This window comes from Schistocerca gregaria, chromosome 2, assembly GCF_023897955.1.
Source record: "Schistocerca gregaria isolate iqSchGreg1 chromosome 2, iqSchGreg1.2, whole genome shotgun sequence".
Classification (NCBI taxonomy): Eukaryota; Metazoa; Arthropoda; class Insecta; order Orthoptera; family Acrididae; genus Schistocerca; species Schistocerca gregaria.
The window spans coordinates 883,318,771-883,333,016 of NC_064921.1; the positions used below are offsets into that span (position 1 = coordinate 883,318,771).

General features: G+C 38.2%; 1 protein-coding gene across 24 annotated transcripts in view; it reads right to left on the minus strand.

The window, feature by feature from the left end:
* Positions 1-14,246, minus strand: part of LOC126335303 (broad-complex core protein isoforms 1/2/3/4/5-like) — a 400,342-nt gene that overhangs the window by 353,206 nt on the left and 32,890 nt on the right. The window lies entirely within an intron of this gene.

The window sequence follows — 14,246 nt, forward strand, 5'->3', positions numbered from 1 at the left end:
GTGTTCAACCTAAAAGTGGAAGCTCTCCTTTTCAGGGAATGTAGAACTATATGGTACTAATCAACAACAAACAATAAAAATTTTATGGATTGGCATTTTCGGGAAAAAAAACGTAAATTATAAAAAAATTCAGAACTTTATAGTAAAAGAACTTTGACAGGTAAGTCCAAATGAAGGACTTCTTTGTAATCTTATAGCAATTATATTTCAAGTAAAAAAACCAACAAAATATCTAGAACTGTTCCAGAGATACAGCATTTTAAATTTTTTTCCAAAGTTCGCATCTTCAAAATGGTATCAGTGTCATCTATGCAAGGCTGTATCTCAAAGCAGAATTTTTTATGGAGAAAATAAAAAGAAATACGTGTTCTTTAATTAGTCCTTCATTTTAACATATGCTAAATTCAATAACATCCAGAACTATGAAGGTACAATTTTTTCCTAGCCTGCCTGAATTGGTATGGACTATGGGCCCGTTGACTGTCATGCCAGTTTGAAGACCCTGGCACGTCCGGAATGGTACCAACAACAGCAATTCTAGCAATGAGGCCTCCTCCTGTTTCCACAACAGTTTCATACAGCAGCTCCTTCATACAAGAGGTCAGGTGACCACAGTGGCCGGGCTGATCCATCATTTCCAAAGATGGCTCTCAAATGATCACTCACTACAATGCTGAAATGGGCTGGCACCCCCTTGTGCCTTGTCTAATATGCCAAAGTACATCCTCCAGCAATTCTGGCAACACATGTTCCACGAAGATGCGATATCTCCAACTATTGACATGGAATAGAATAATGTATGTTCAAATCAACCTATCACCAACAATATTGTCCCACACACTGCCAAATTGCTTTTGATGAGCACTAGGTTGAGTACCTCATTGATTCACGGGTGCCAAAACATATGAATTTTGGAAATTTAAACAGCCTTCACAAGTAAACAAAGCCTCCTCAGTGTACAGACCTCAGCCAGAAATAAGGAGTGCAGGGCAGTCTGTTGTAAAAATCACTGTGCGAACTGCATGCATTATGGGAAAAAATCTTCAGGTGCTAGTGCTACCACACACTGAAGATGGAAAGGATGAAGCTACTCATCATGTAACACATTCCACACAGGGCTATATCCAATGCCAAGGAAGTGTGCACTATATCGTCTGCTCGAAGGTGGATTGTCTTCAATTGTCTTCAACATGTTGCAGAATCTTATCTTCCATTTAGGGAGTTCGCACTGTTTGATACCGATCTGTATCAAGCATACTTACATAGAAAGTGATTGTTTCATGTAGCACGCAATGCAGACATCTGAATGTCTGGTGTTGTGGCACCCTTTGCTTGAGAAAGCACTGTCAATACTCTTTCACTGCAGGTAGCACATTTCCATTCACAGAACCATATACCAGATGCAGGTCAGCTTGTTCAGCGTATGTAAACCACTAGATGGTCACTGTTGTCATCACAAGGTGCTAATGACTGCAACTGAATTGGTCCTTGTCACAAGGTGGCGATGCTTGCAAATCAATAGGTGTGTTCCCAAGCACACCTCTGAGCCAACCATCCACACACAGGGCAGTTTTGCGTGTCAGTACACATTTCCAATCCGCAAACTGACAACAGCTTACATCAGCACCACTAACAAAATGTTCCCTAATGTCACAAGTTGATTTCAGAGACCATATGTGCCTTATCAAAATACATTTGTTTTGATGGTCTCTACCTCCTGCATTAATTTGAATGAATAGTTTTGGAACACCCTGTGAAGCTTTGAAGATGAATGAATCGTTCATAATAGCCCCATAATTTAGCCCTGTATATTTGTCTTTCAGCCCTCTTATCCATTCAACACAAAGGTTACTGTTGACTGATAAGTCCAATTTTGAGCACTGTTCACAGCAGAACATTAAAAGTAGAGATTCACGATCTTCCAGAGCTCCACTAACAAGTCTGGAATCATACATATTCCTTGAAAAATATAACCATGCACGCTTAATTCTGTGCGAGTTGTTGTTTGTGTAGATCTTAAGATATTTAAAAAAATGTTCTTATGAAAAGGACAGATTGCTACTCACCACATAGAGCAGCCATTGAGTTGCTGACAGGCACAATGAAAGACTGTTAAACAGCTAAGCTTTCAAACAAAAATGTCCTTCAGAAGTAGGAAACACACACACACACACACACACACACACAAACTTGCACACACACGGCCACTGTCTCAAGCCACTCGGGCCATAGCAGCAAAAGACAATGGTCATGTGTATGCGAGTTGTTCTTGTGTGACTGTGCATGTATTCTCTATTTCCAAAGAAGGCCTTTTGGCTGAACATTCAAATGTGTAGTAGTCTTTTCATTGAGCTTATCTGTGATTCAATGTTTCTATGCAGTGAGTAGCAATCTATCCTTTTCATAATACTGTTGTTATCCCATCCTGGGCTTTCCACTGGTTAAAAAATGTTCTTGTTTATATTCTTCAGGGTTTTGGCTATACATGTAATGATTCTGATTTTTGATTATACTATTTTCATAACAACTAGTTCAAGTCTTGAGAAAATGTATTTACCAGGGGTGGTTTCTGAAGTAGTGCCACTGTGCTGTGGCACCACTTGTATAAAAAAGAAAGAAAGAGAAATCTATGTGAACATTGTTTCGAAGTATGTATTTTCTGATTTGAAGAGACGCGTTTCGCTGGGCACTCTCTCGTGGTAGTTTTCTGAAGCTTGCAGGCAACTCCAGATTGGCACCATCTGTCCTCATAAAAGCTGTGTGAAAGGCTCAGCCGTTGGTTTCTACATGCTTCTTATGGCGGTGGTGGAGCCACAGCCAGTCTGACTCAGAGCTTTATGTTCCTTCGGCCAGAGACAGTAAAGTGCAGGACCAATATAAGCACGATCTGCCATCTAGCAATCATGTTAGAATAAATCAGGGCGCAGATTTATTGTAATCCAGTTTTACAATCTTTCTGCAAGTTAATGCTAATACATTCCTAAATGATAATTAATGCTTAATTAAATTGAATACGGAAATAATACACTTAAACATTGTTACAAGTAGTTATATGTAATTTAATCTAGTTATGTCCTTAGATTTTGAAACTAAGAGGCATTATTTCAATGTTGGTGTATCTCACAACAGCAGTACTATTGTCACAGAAAAAAAACTAATGTATTCACCATATGCTGAGCATCTGTTTTCCAAACAAAGGTTTAGTATTTCTGTTTCTACTCACTACGTTCGTGTAATACAGTTCTGTAGAAACACGTTGTAGTTACTGCGAGGTCAGGTAATTGACCAGATGTAACTGTCTGCACAGTGTTATCTGTATGTAAAAATTCAGTTGACTGTGAAAAAAGTAAACATGAACAAAGTAAATGAGTTATTAAAAATGCAAACAAAAAAGCAATCCAGAAATTTGCCAAAAGAAGAAATGGATTTGTGATTGTGAAGAAAGCAACGCTGTATTTGTTTTCCTTGTGTGTCTTTTGGGGGAGATGTTCATTGGTTTATGAGCGGAATAACTGATATTGGGCATATATGGTCTAAAATGAAATGTCAAAGTGACACATAAACAATGTGCTCAGTCTTTCATTTCTAGGCAAAACCAACATTCCGCAGAAATTAGATTCACAATATAGACTAACAATTGACAGCCACAACAAATGTGTAAAAAAGAATAGATATATATTGAATTTAACTGTAAACTGTATTCGGTTCTGTGGTGCTTTGGAACTGGCTCTCAAAATAAGGGGATTTTTTGTGAGCTAGTTCAGTTCACTGCGGAACTGGATCAAGATCTTTAAGTACATCTCATTAAGGCATCAGTGTGCAAAGGCATTTCTAAGACTGTTCACAGCAAACTACTGCAATGCACATTGAAAGTGTACCATGATGAAGTTCGTAAAGAAATAAAATATGCCGATTACGTTGTAATAATGGCGGGTGAATGCACAACTGTATCTTGCAAATCTGAATTGGTTATTGTTTTTCATTATGTTGTTGAGGGAAAACCTGTTGAAAGATTTTGGAACTTTGTTAATCCAGAAAGTCAGATTGCTCATACTATAGCTGAGAGTATTCTGAAAGACATTCAACCATTAATTGGCAATGATTGCGCAAAACTAATAACCAATACCTCAGAGTTACAATGGTGCAAACGTTATGAGTGGCAAGTCAAACGGGGTTCAGAAATTAACTAAAGACAAATATCCAAATGCAAAATACATCCATTGTTATGCGCTTCGGTTCAACCTTATGTCTACGGCAGTCTCTGTCAATCGTAAGGCCTGCAACTTTTTTGGACATCTTTCAGGTAATTCTTCTTTCTTTTCTTACTCACCATAGAGATCAAAAGTGTTGCATAGCATTATTCAAAAAAGCTTGCCCCGTGTGTGTGACAAGATGGAATTACCATTTGCGAGTAGTAAAAGATGTTTTTGAAAACAGGGAAAACTCTTATTACTGCTTTGAAAGTCACAGAAGCAAGTGAGAGCATAAAACTACCAACTACTATTGAAAAAGTTGGTTCATATAAACAAAGACTGCAAGATAATGAATTCATTTTCTTGCTATCATTTTTCTGTAAGATAATGCTTCATGCAGTCATATTTTTTTAATCAGCTTCAGAAGAAGATAACCAAACTGACCACAGCGACACAAGGCAACCAGAACTATGAAGCAGTAATGCAAAACATCAGGAGATGACACTGACTCCATCCTTAACGAGAATAGTTTTGAAAATTACGAAATCATGCCAGCCCAGAAGCCACCGATTCTTAATGGGCATAAAAAAAAGAGGTGCTTTGGAAGTGTGTACTGATGCCATTCTTTCTGAAATAAAACTACATTTTCAGTTCACTGGATACCTCATTGCAGCCAACTTATTTTTTGTAAATCAGTTTGACAAATACATCACAAATTTTCCAGACAAGTACCACGAAATTAAAGACAAAAAAAAGGTTGAAGAGTGAGTTTCAATTCTTCTACGATAGGCATGAGTTGAGAGCTGTTTCTGCAGCAGTTCCATTTCTTTCGCCGATTCAAGAGGGTGAACTTCGTGACCCATTTGATGAGAGTGTTAAGGTTTCAAAACTACTAATCACGAAGCCTATATCAACATCAGAAACCGAGCGGCGCTTTTCAATGCTCAAGGCTGCCTAGAGTGGCCACGCAATTAGAGGCGCCATGTCACAGACTGCGCACCCCCTCCCGAATTCACACACATTTGAACATTTTCTCAATGCTCAAGAGAATTAAAACGTTCCCACGAAACACCATGAAAGAGCAACATCTGAGTGCTGTAGGGATACTATCCTGTGAAAAGTCAATCATGTGTAAAATGAACATTTTAATCTGAGATGACAGATCTAACTGCCAACAACAAGGAGCGATGAATCAATTAACAATATTGTTCCTACTAATTATTTTGAAGCAGTCTCCCCAAAGTCATGGAGTTGCTACTTTTGGCAAGTACAGTGCTTTTAATTTTAAATTTTGGTAATTCGATTAAATTTGCTTCTCAAAATACAGATTACAAGTTCGAATAATTTATACATGCTCTATTATCTCTCCTACTGGCACTCATGTTGTAGTTTTCTGGCAGTCAACCACAAACGTAAAACAAACGATGAGTTTTGGCTGTTGAGGGAATGAGAGCAAGTGGGGGTACAAGCCACGCCTCCCTCTCACAGGGCTGGCAGTCTACATCCATGTTCTGTGCTCCTGAGAAGGCAGAACCAATGTAATAATGTACATCTGGATCACTGATTCCATCTGGTGTCGTGAGAGTCATATTCAAACCCTGTGACAGAGTAAGATTCCTCTCTCCATTCATATCAAAATAAGAAAAGGAAACAACCAACAACTCAAAGCAAAGCGGAGCACATATATCATTCAGTAACGGCTAGAGTGCAATTGTTAGCTGACGTTGGTGGTGGTGTCGTGTGGTAGTTCAAGCCTGGTCTCCACCAGTATCTTAAGCAGCTATACATCAAAACACTCCTCCTCCCCTTCTTTTATGACTGCCATGTAAAAGTGACTAATCATACCCCATGAGGAGTGAATAGTTCTGCTGTTGATATGAGTGTACACATGTGCATTTGTGTGTGCGAGAGAGATTTTCGGAGTTTGTGTTACTTTTTACATCTCACCCCCCCCCCCCCCCCGCCACGCCCCCCCTTCTCTCTCTCTCTCTCTCTCTCTCTCTCTCTCTCTCTCTCATACAATTACTTGCTATCATGTTCTCCAGGAATATATCAATCTCTTACTGTGCATAAGAAGGATACTGTTATAATAAGTGTTTATTTCTGTTTCTCTATACGTTTTGTTTGATATAATATCTTATGAAATATGTAAAGTTTTTTGGCACCACCAATGTAATGCCTCAGCATCTGCCACTGGTATTTACATCTCTCATTAAGGTCTGTCCCTACATACATAAGCGAACAATAGTGGTATTCTCTGCATTCATTCTTTCATTTCTGCACATAGTGTCCCAAAGGAATAAACTCAAGGAAGATAAAATGCTGCCTATCATCTTAAAGCCATTGTTCTGACAGACAAAAAACAACATTTTCAGGAAATATTCTAATTCTACTATTTTGATTATAATGCAGCAAATATTTGTTTGCATTACAGTAAGAGATTTATTTTTAACGTTTTCCCTTTCCAGTGTTACTTTTAGCATCGAGCTCAAGTGCAAGATGTTAACCAACTGTTTTCATAGACAGTTTTATTTCGTTGTATACTTTCTTTAATTATATTGCTGACACGATCAGCTATGAACCTTTTCCTTCACAGTTTAAATGCATACCATGCTTAGTGTGTAGATTATAATGAAGCTTACTTATATCCAACTAGCTTATTGCCTGTGTCTACAATGGTGAATTAGTATGTCACATGTACCACGAGTTTCAAAATGAATACAGGGGTTTTAAGGCTTTATAGTATTTATTAATTCAACTTATAATTATAAACAATGTGAGGGTTATTTCAAAAGTTCTGCACACTGTACGACAGAACTGAAGAAAATAATTTATTTTACATGCTTTCCATGTAATCTCCATTCTTGTTTATGACAGCTTCCCAACGTTTTGCCAACTCCTGTATTCTGGATGGGCACTTTCATTGTTGAGCTGTCTTGTTACTTGACTCACCTCATGAAAAATGAGGACATAGCAGCAAACATGTCAGGCCTTCTTTGATGAAATTTCAGGCACAAAGCATTTTGCAGAAACAGCTTGTAGAATGTGCCTGTCTCAGACAACCCCTGGGGCACTCTATTTGTAGCTATGACTCCATTCATGTCATACACAAAGATCATCAGTTTCACTTTTGATCGTTGGCGGCAGAATTTTTTTGGGCGTGGAGGAAGAACTTTTACATTGTGATGACAAAACTTCAGTTCTGGGTTAAATTTCATATACAGGTTCCACCAAATCAAGTACAACAATCCTTTTCGGACACTGTTCTCCCTCTCTTGAATAACATTGAAGCAATTTTTCTGTGATTCTTTTGCACCCTGCTTTTTGCTATTCACTCACATCATGTGGAATCCACCTGGCACCAATTTTCTCGGCTTTAAATTGTGCATTATGATTCTGTGAACTGAAGTGACACATTCTGGCTTCATATGTATTTCCTCACAAGTTTTTCATCAATCCTCTTGAAATTTCGTTAACAATAACCTAAGAGGTATAGTCTGTTGTAGCTGATGGCCTTCCACTTCTTCGGTTGTCCTCAGTGCTTACCTAATCTTATTGAAAAAGAGCAGACCACTGAGATACTTCAATACGATCCACTCTACTATTCCCATACACCTCTCAAGGCATTGTAAATTTCCACTGTGTTCTTTCCAGGTAGGTATTTGATTTTGATGTAAGAACACTGGTCACTACGCATAATCCGACCTGACGCAGTTTCAGCTTCCATTTTAAAATGTAATCATTCATGACATAGCCACACGAACCGGCAAACACATATACTAGCAACACACCTAAAGTCTCATTCATAACTGACATGAACTTTAACTTGATCATGCCATCATAATATGTCATGCATCCCCAGTGTGCGAGAGTTTTGAAATGACTCTAGTACATCAAATGAGTTATCTTCAAAGAGTTATCTTCAAATACCTGTATGTGCACGCACTGTTTTCCAACGTCTTTCGTTAGAAAGCTCTAATGGCAAATTGGTGAGTAGTGAAAAGAAAGCTATTTGTGTTTTACAGTTTGCAAGGACTGAATCTGTTGTTACAGAGCATTGTGCATTCTGTGTTTAGTCCCATTGTAATCTCCCAAGTGATTACAACATCTGTAGATGAAGATACTGGCTGTCTGCAAGAGTACAGGACGATCGAATGTGACTGAAGACAGAGTTTAACGACTGAGTGTGTTTCACTCACAGCCCCAAGGCATCAGTTCGGAAGGCTAGTAGTGAATCAACAATTCCAGTGACAACTATGTGGATACTATTAAGGAAACACTTACAACTATGTCCTTATTATTTGTGATTGTTAGAAGCTCTAAAGCCTACAGGCTACAGTTTACATGCAAACTTTGCAAACAAAATGCTGCTGCATGACAATGAAGAATTTCTGGATCACGTCGTCTTTAGTGTCAAATTGACGTTTCATATAAACAGAAATGTGAACACACATAATGTGCACATCTGGGGTCAGCAAGTCGCAACAAGGTGGCACAACTGCAATGACACTTCCCTAAATGGAATTTTTTTGTGCCCTATCCTGGTGGAAAGTTTATGGCCTTTTCTTTTTCGGTGAAGTAACAGTAACTAGTGTTTCTTATTTTGATGCACTATAACTCTTGACTCTTTCCCCAACTGAAAGCAGCTGAACTACAGAACACTATCTGGCATCAAGACAGTGCCCTGTCTGCCCGGCATAATTCAGTACCCAATTGGTTAAACAACATTGTACCCAAATGTTAGACTAGCCCCATGGGGCCTGATGACAAAGCTTATTTTGTATGGCTTCTACATTCACCCAACCTGACGCCATGCGATCTTTACCTTTGGCAGTTCATAAAGGATCATGTGCATGTGTCTCCGCTACAAACTGATGTATCTGACTTAAGAAAACAGGAGTGATCAAGGTTTGGGAAGAAGTCATTTATCGGCTCTATATCAGGGTGTATACATGGACAAGGAAAAAAAAATTCCCGGATTTTTCCCGGATTTCCCGGTTGAAAATACACTTTCTTCTGGGTGAAAATACACTTTTTCCATGTCAAGGGACAGTATACTTTTCCTCGGCACTGTAAAATATGTCAATCCTTTAGATGGGTTTTATACACCAACGTAGAATTTACTGGCACTTTAGAAAACGAAACTCCGGGGGGGGGGGGGGGGGGGGGGAGACGCATTTTGGAAAGACCTTTGATGTGCAGCAACACGTATGCTACATATTTTTGTGTTATGAACACATAAATTCAAATTCCATCAAACACCACGTTACTTTCCAAAGCATTGAAATCGAGATTGCGACGCGCTTTTGTAAGCCAGTCATAGCTCATGTCATGTGATCTCACCAGCTGATGACAGCACAGGACATGTGATGTAGTCAGCCAATAGCAAGATCAGTCTTAAGTAGCGCGCACACACAAATAAGAAAAGTTACTGGTTTAAATTAATATACATAATGTTGCTACAAGAAAAACAAAGCTTTCACATATAATATTAGTATCTAAGATTAATAAGCTGCAAGAGAAGCTAGGCTTCCACATATAATGTTGATCTTTTTTGCGCATGTTACACTTTTAAGATAAATCACACAAATGTGCCAGTAAAAATTTTTATAACGACATAAATGTCTGATCTTCTGGGCTCGAAATTCTTCTAGATGGTCGTCCTCAAAGAGTTGATTTTTAAATGAGAGTCATACGCTCTGTGATTTAAGAAATTCATCGTACATTCTCGCATATAGTTCATCTTGCTTAAAAGGAAATTTACTTTGGAAGTAACACTTTTCAAACCACTATTTGTAATATTTTCCCGTGACCTGTTAGAAATTGGTTTGTTTGAGCAGTTGCCAGAGTGTGCCAGATAAGAGGTGTCACTGCACTTGCGCAGCTACGATGACACAGGAAGCCCATATGTTTGTATGTGTAAAATATTAAAAGATCCTGCATTATATCATAAAAGAAAGAAGACATCAGAGGATACTTCAAGACCACCGAAACCATACTAAAATGCATAATTTGGCTTAAAGTGCACGTTCATATGTCCAGACTTGGATGTACATTTTCTTGAGTACCACTACTGTATTATCTCATGTTTGGTTCTTTATTATGGCATAATGCCACACAAGCTAGAAGATGGAAAATGTGCACCTGAAATGCAGCGAACAGTTAAAACAAGCCAACAGAGTGAAGTTAAAAACTTCCTTTCAAATAAATTGACTGCCTCAGTGCAAAAGATTAATAAAAGCCAAATCTCTTTAACAAACCGACAAAAATAACTTCATTGTGCTGCAAGGCGATTAATGCTTGACCGTCATAATGGTTGAAATAAAACCTGAAACTAATAACATATTTTAGCCTTCCGTAACTATGCGAACATATTTTAATTCATTTGATAGCTTCCGGACACAGAAATCCGTTTTGTTTTCGTTTAATGTGAGATCAATAAATGAAGAGGAAACAGCAAAATCACTAAACATAAACACAGGCCACGTGGAGACTACTCACCTCCCCACTTCAACTCAGACTGCTCTGTGCATCATTTCCAAACCGGGGAAATATTAGATAATGGCGCCCAGCCACACATCTGAAGCCAGAAGCGGGAGAAGATACTACTCATACACGACTCAACTGCGCATGCAAAACAGCCCGTCCGCAACTGTTCAAATGAATCTAATGTAGACAACTGTCATGTCAAGCTCATTGAAGGCAATTTGTTGTTAGGAAGCATTGCATAGTCTTCCTAAAGCCTTTGACACACTTTGCTGTTGGCAGACGCTTGTAGGAGCGCTGGGTTTTGTTGTTGTATATGGAGCATTTCCTTTGGGACTTAGGTGGTTTTTTTTGTCTCCTCTCGTTCATGTTTTGTTGCTGCAGTATTATTCGGCAGAAGTGGGATACAGTAATACCCTTTGTTTGAGTATTGGTTCTTACAAGTCAAAATCACAAAAATTTAACTGAAAACTAAAACAATGAAAAATTCTTGGAATTCTAAAAAGTTCCCATATTTTGCCCAGTTTTCTCCTGGATGAAAAAATTCCCAGGTTTTTCCCGGATCTCCCAGTTGTCCCGGGTTGCATACACCCTGTGTATGTGTCATGAGATGAATGGTGCTCATACTGAATACTTGTTAAGAAAAACTGAGTTGCTCTCTTTCATCTGAATTATAATTTATAATTGCAAGATAAATGCAGTAAATGCTACAAAGCTGTAAAACCTCCTTACTCATTTTGAAACACCCAGTACCTCACACAGGCACCTGTACAATTCTCCACTGTTTTACAATTTGTGGCTCGAGAAAGGATGTTAAATGTATCTGAGGTATCGTGCCATGTGACACAATCTTTGACGCAAAACGTGCTGACAAAATTATTGGCTTCCTACTGTTTGACTCACTGAACAACTAAAGTTAGAGACAGGTTGCACTTCACACTTTTAAAGTACCACAATTTAAACAAGTGTGCAAGAAAGAAATACCAATGGATTGTAGTGGAACATTTTTACATGTCATTCCATCTCATTAGCAACCTCAACCTTACGGTTAATAGGGGTACCTTACTCCCACAATATTTTTATACAAAAAATGACTGATGTGTATACAAAATTTGGGTGAAATTACTCCGGCATTCCTAAGTTATGCCTTTAGCTCAATATTTTCACACTCAACCTCATCCTTATGTATGTGCTAAGTTTGGTAGCAACTGCTTCATGCATTTGTGGTGTAACCTATCACTCTGGTATGTGCAACTCTATATCTAATTAGGTGATGAGTGATGGTCACAATCATTAAATCATTTGATAATTTAGTGGTTAGAAATAGAAAGCTTTTTGTGGAAAGTCCAGGATGGTATAACAACAACATTATGAAAAGCGTAGATTGCTACTCACCATATAGAGGAGACAATGAGTCGCCAACAGGCACAAGTTGTGCTTATTTGAATATTTGTGTGTTCTTTATTTCAGGAAATGGCCTTTTGGCCAAAAGTTTAAATGTATAGCTGTCTTTTTGTTGTGCCTCTCTGTGACTCAACATCTCTATATGGTGAGTTGCAATGTATTCTTTTCATAATACTGAAGCTGTTTTTTTCTCATCTGTTTCGCATGTGACAAGTATATGGATCGACACCGTGCATCTTCAAAATGAGATGGAGACTGGATTGTTACCATGAGTTGTGGTACTTGCATGGGCTTTGTGTAACGTCCACAATTTGGTGTCTCAGTTTGGAGTAGGATGGTGCAACACCAAATAAATGCATGCACAATGACAATTCTGAGTGTCTCATGATAGACAGAAGACATCCAAACAACGGTCAAAAAGTCTGATGTCAAGTTTTACAGACGAGCAATGTTCTCTGTTACTAACTTTTGTGAAACTGTACATTGGGATATAATATAATATAATATGGGTCATTACAAGATTTTTAAATATATTTTTTCATATTTTGTCACGAGTTCTAACCTCTACCCCTGTGGATACAAATAAACAAACAAATAATGAAATAATGGAAACCCAGGATGGAACAACGCCAATATTAACAAAAGACAAAGATTCCTACTCACCACACACAGGAGATATTGAGCTGCAGACAGGCACACCAAAAGGACTGCTAAACATGTGACCTTTTGGCGAAAAGGTCTTCTTCTAAAGTAAGCACAGCGCGAGCGCGCTCACGCACGCACGCACGCACACGCACAAACACACACACACACACACACACACACACAATGACCACTGTCTCTAGCCACATAAATGTTTCTTTATTAACACTTGCACTGTAAATTAGACTGTGCCTACGCAGTGCTGTGGTATTTCATTCTTAAAAATTCTGTAAAGCTTTCAAGCAAAATTGTTAAGGCTCTCGTGATCACTTAATGATAAATTGCCTGTTGGCTTGTGTCTCGGGTTCTTTGGCCGTTGTTCGTCTGATGATTTTTGGCAGTTTGTCTTTCAAGCAAACATCTACTTCATTTTTTGCAACATTATCTGAGTGTATTACAAGAACTATATAGTTATTTTCTTGCATTATTTTCATTTGAAGATCAGCATCTACAATATCATTCGGATGTCGATGCAGTGTGTCTTGGCTGGTGGTCCAATGGTAGGGCCGAACTTCATTTTGTAGCCCAAATGAGTAAAACCACCAGTTACGAGAAAGTTTGGTAATTAATTTTGTATAAGCAAAATATAAGTGTAACAAGAAGTATGAAGTTAAAACTTATGAGTGTAGTTCATTAAAAATACCAAGTATCTGTGTATACTTCTCTAACAGATGAGAATGCACATGATGACAAGCCCATAAAAATAACTGTACATGACTGTAAAATGTAGTAGCAAAATAATTTTGCAAAAACAAAGTTACATTTAAAATAAAGTGATTTGCAAACTCACCAACCAACCTCACAATAACACTATTTCATTGGAGATGACAAGCTGCACAACATTGTTCAGATCTTACAAATCTAACATTATATAGAATATGATAATAATTATAATAATAATCACAACAGGTTTAAAATATTTTGGCTTAAGTTTTGTTTAAATAAAATATATATGCTTTTTAACCCCTTAATACCTAAATAAATTTCTAGATGGAAGATCAAAAAAAAAAAAAATTGTCACTCCTTAGAGGTATCCACAACACTCGGGAGATTGCAGCACTTGTCAGAAACATCAGTAGCTTCCATGCAGAATGCTACCGGCACTAGCATTAAAACACAGTTAACCTTCCAATTATTAGCACTGCACTGATATGATACAAATTCCTGACACTCAGCATTAAGGGGTTCTTTTCATTATTATACAAGGACAACTTTCTGTGTTGTGTTTCTATTGCTAATAGAGAAATATAAATAAAGAAAATAAAAGACAGTGTGCCTGTGGATCGCCCCCCCCCCCCAAAAAAAAAGCATGTACGCACGCACGCACGCACGCGCACGCACACACACACACACACACACACACACACACAGAGTTACATTGTGCCGGCTGAACACAAAATGTTAAGATTGCAGTTTGGCAAGTGGATTGGCATGAGGGGATTGTGTTGGGTGGAGTGCGTA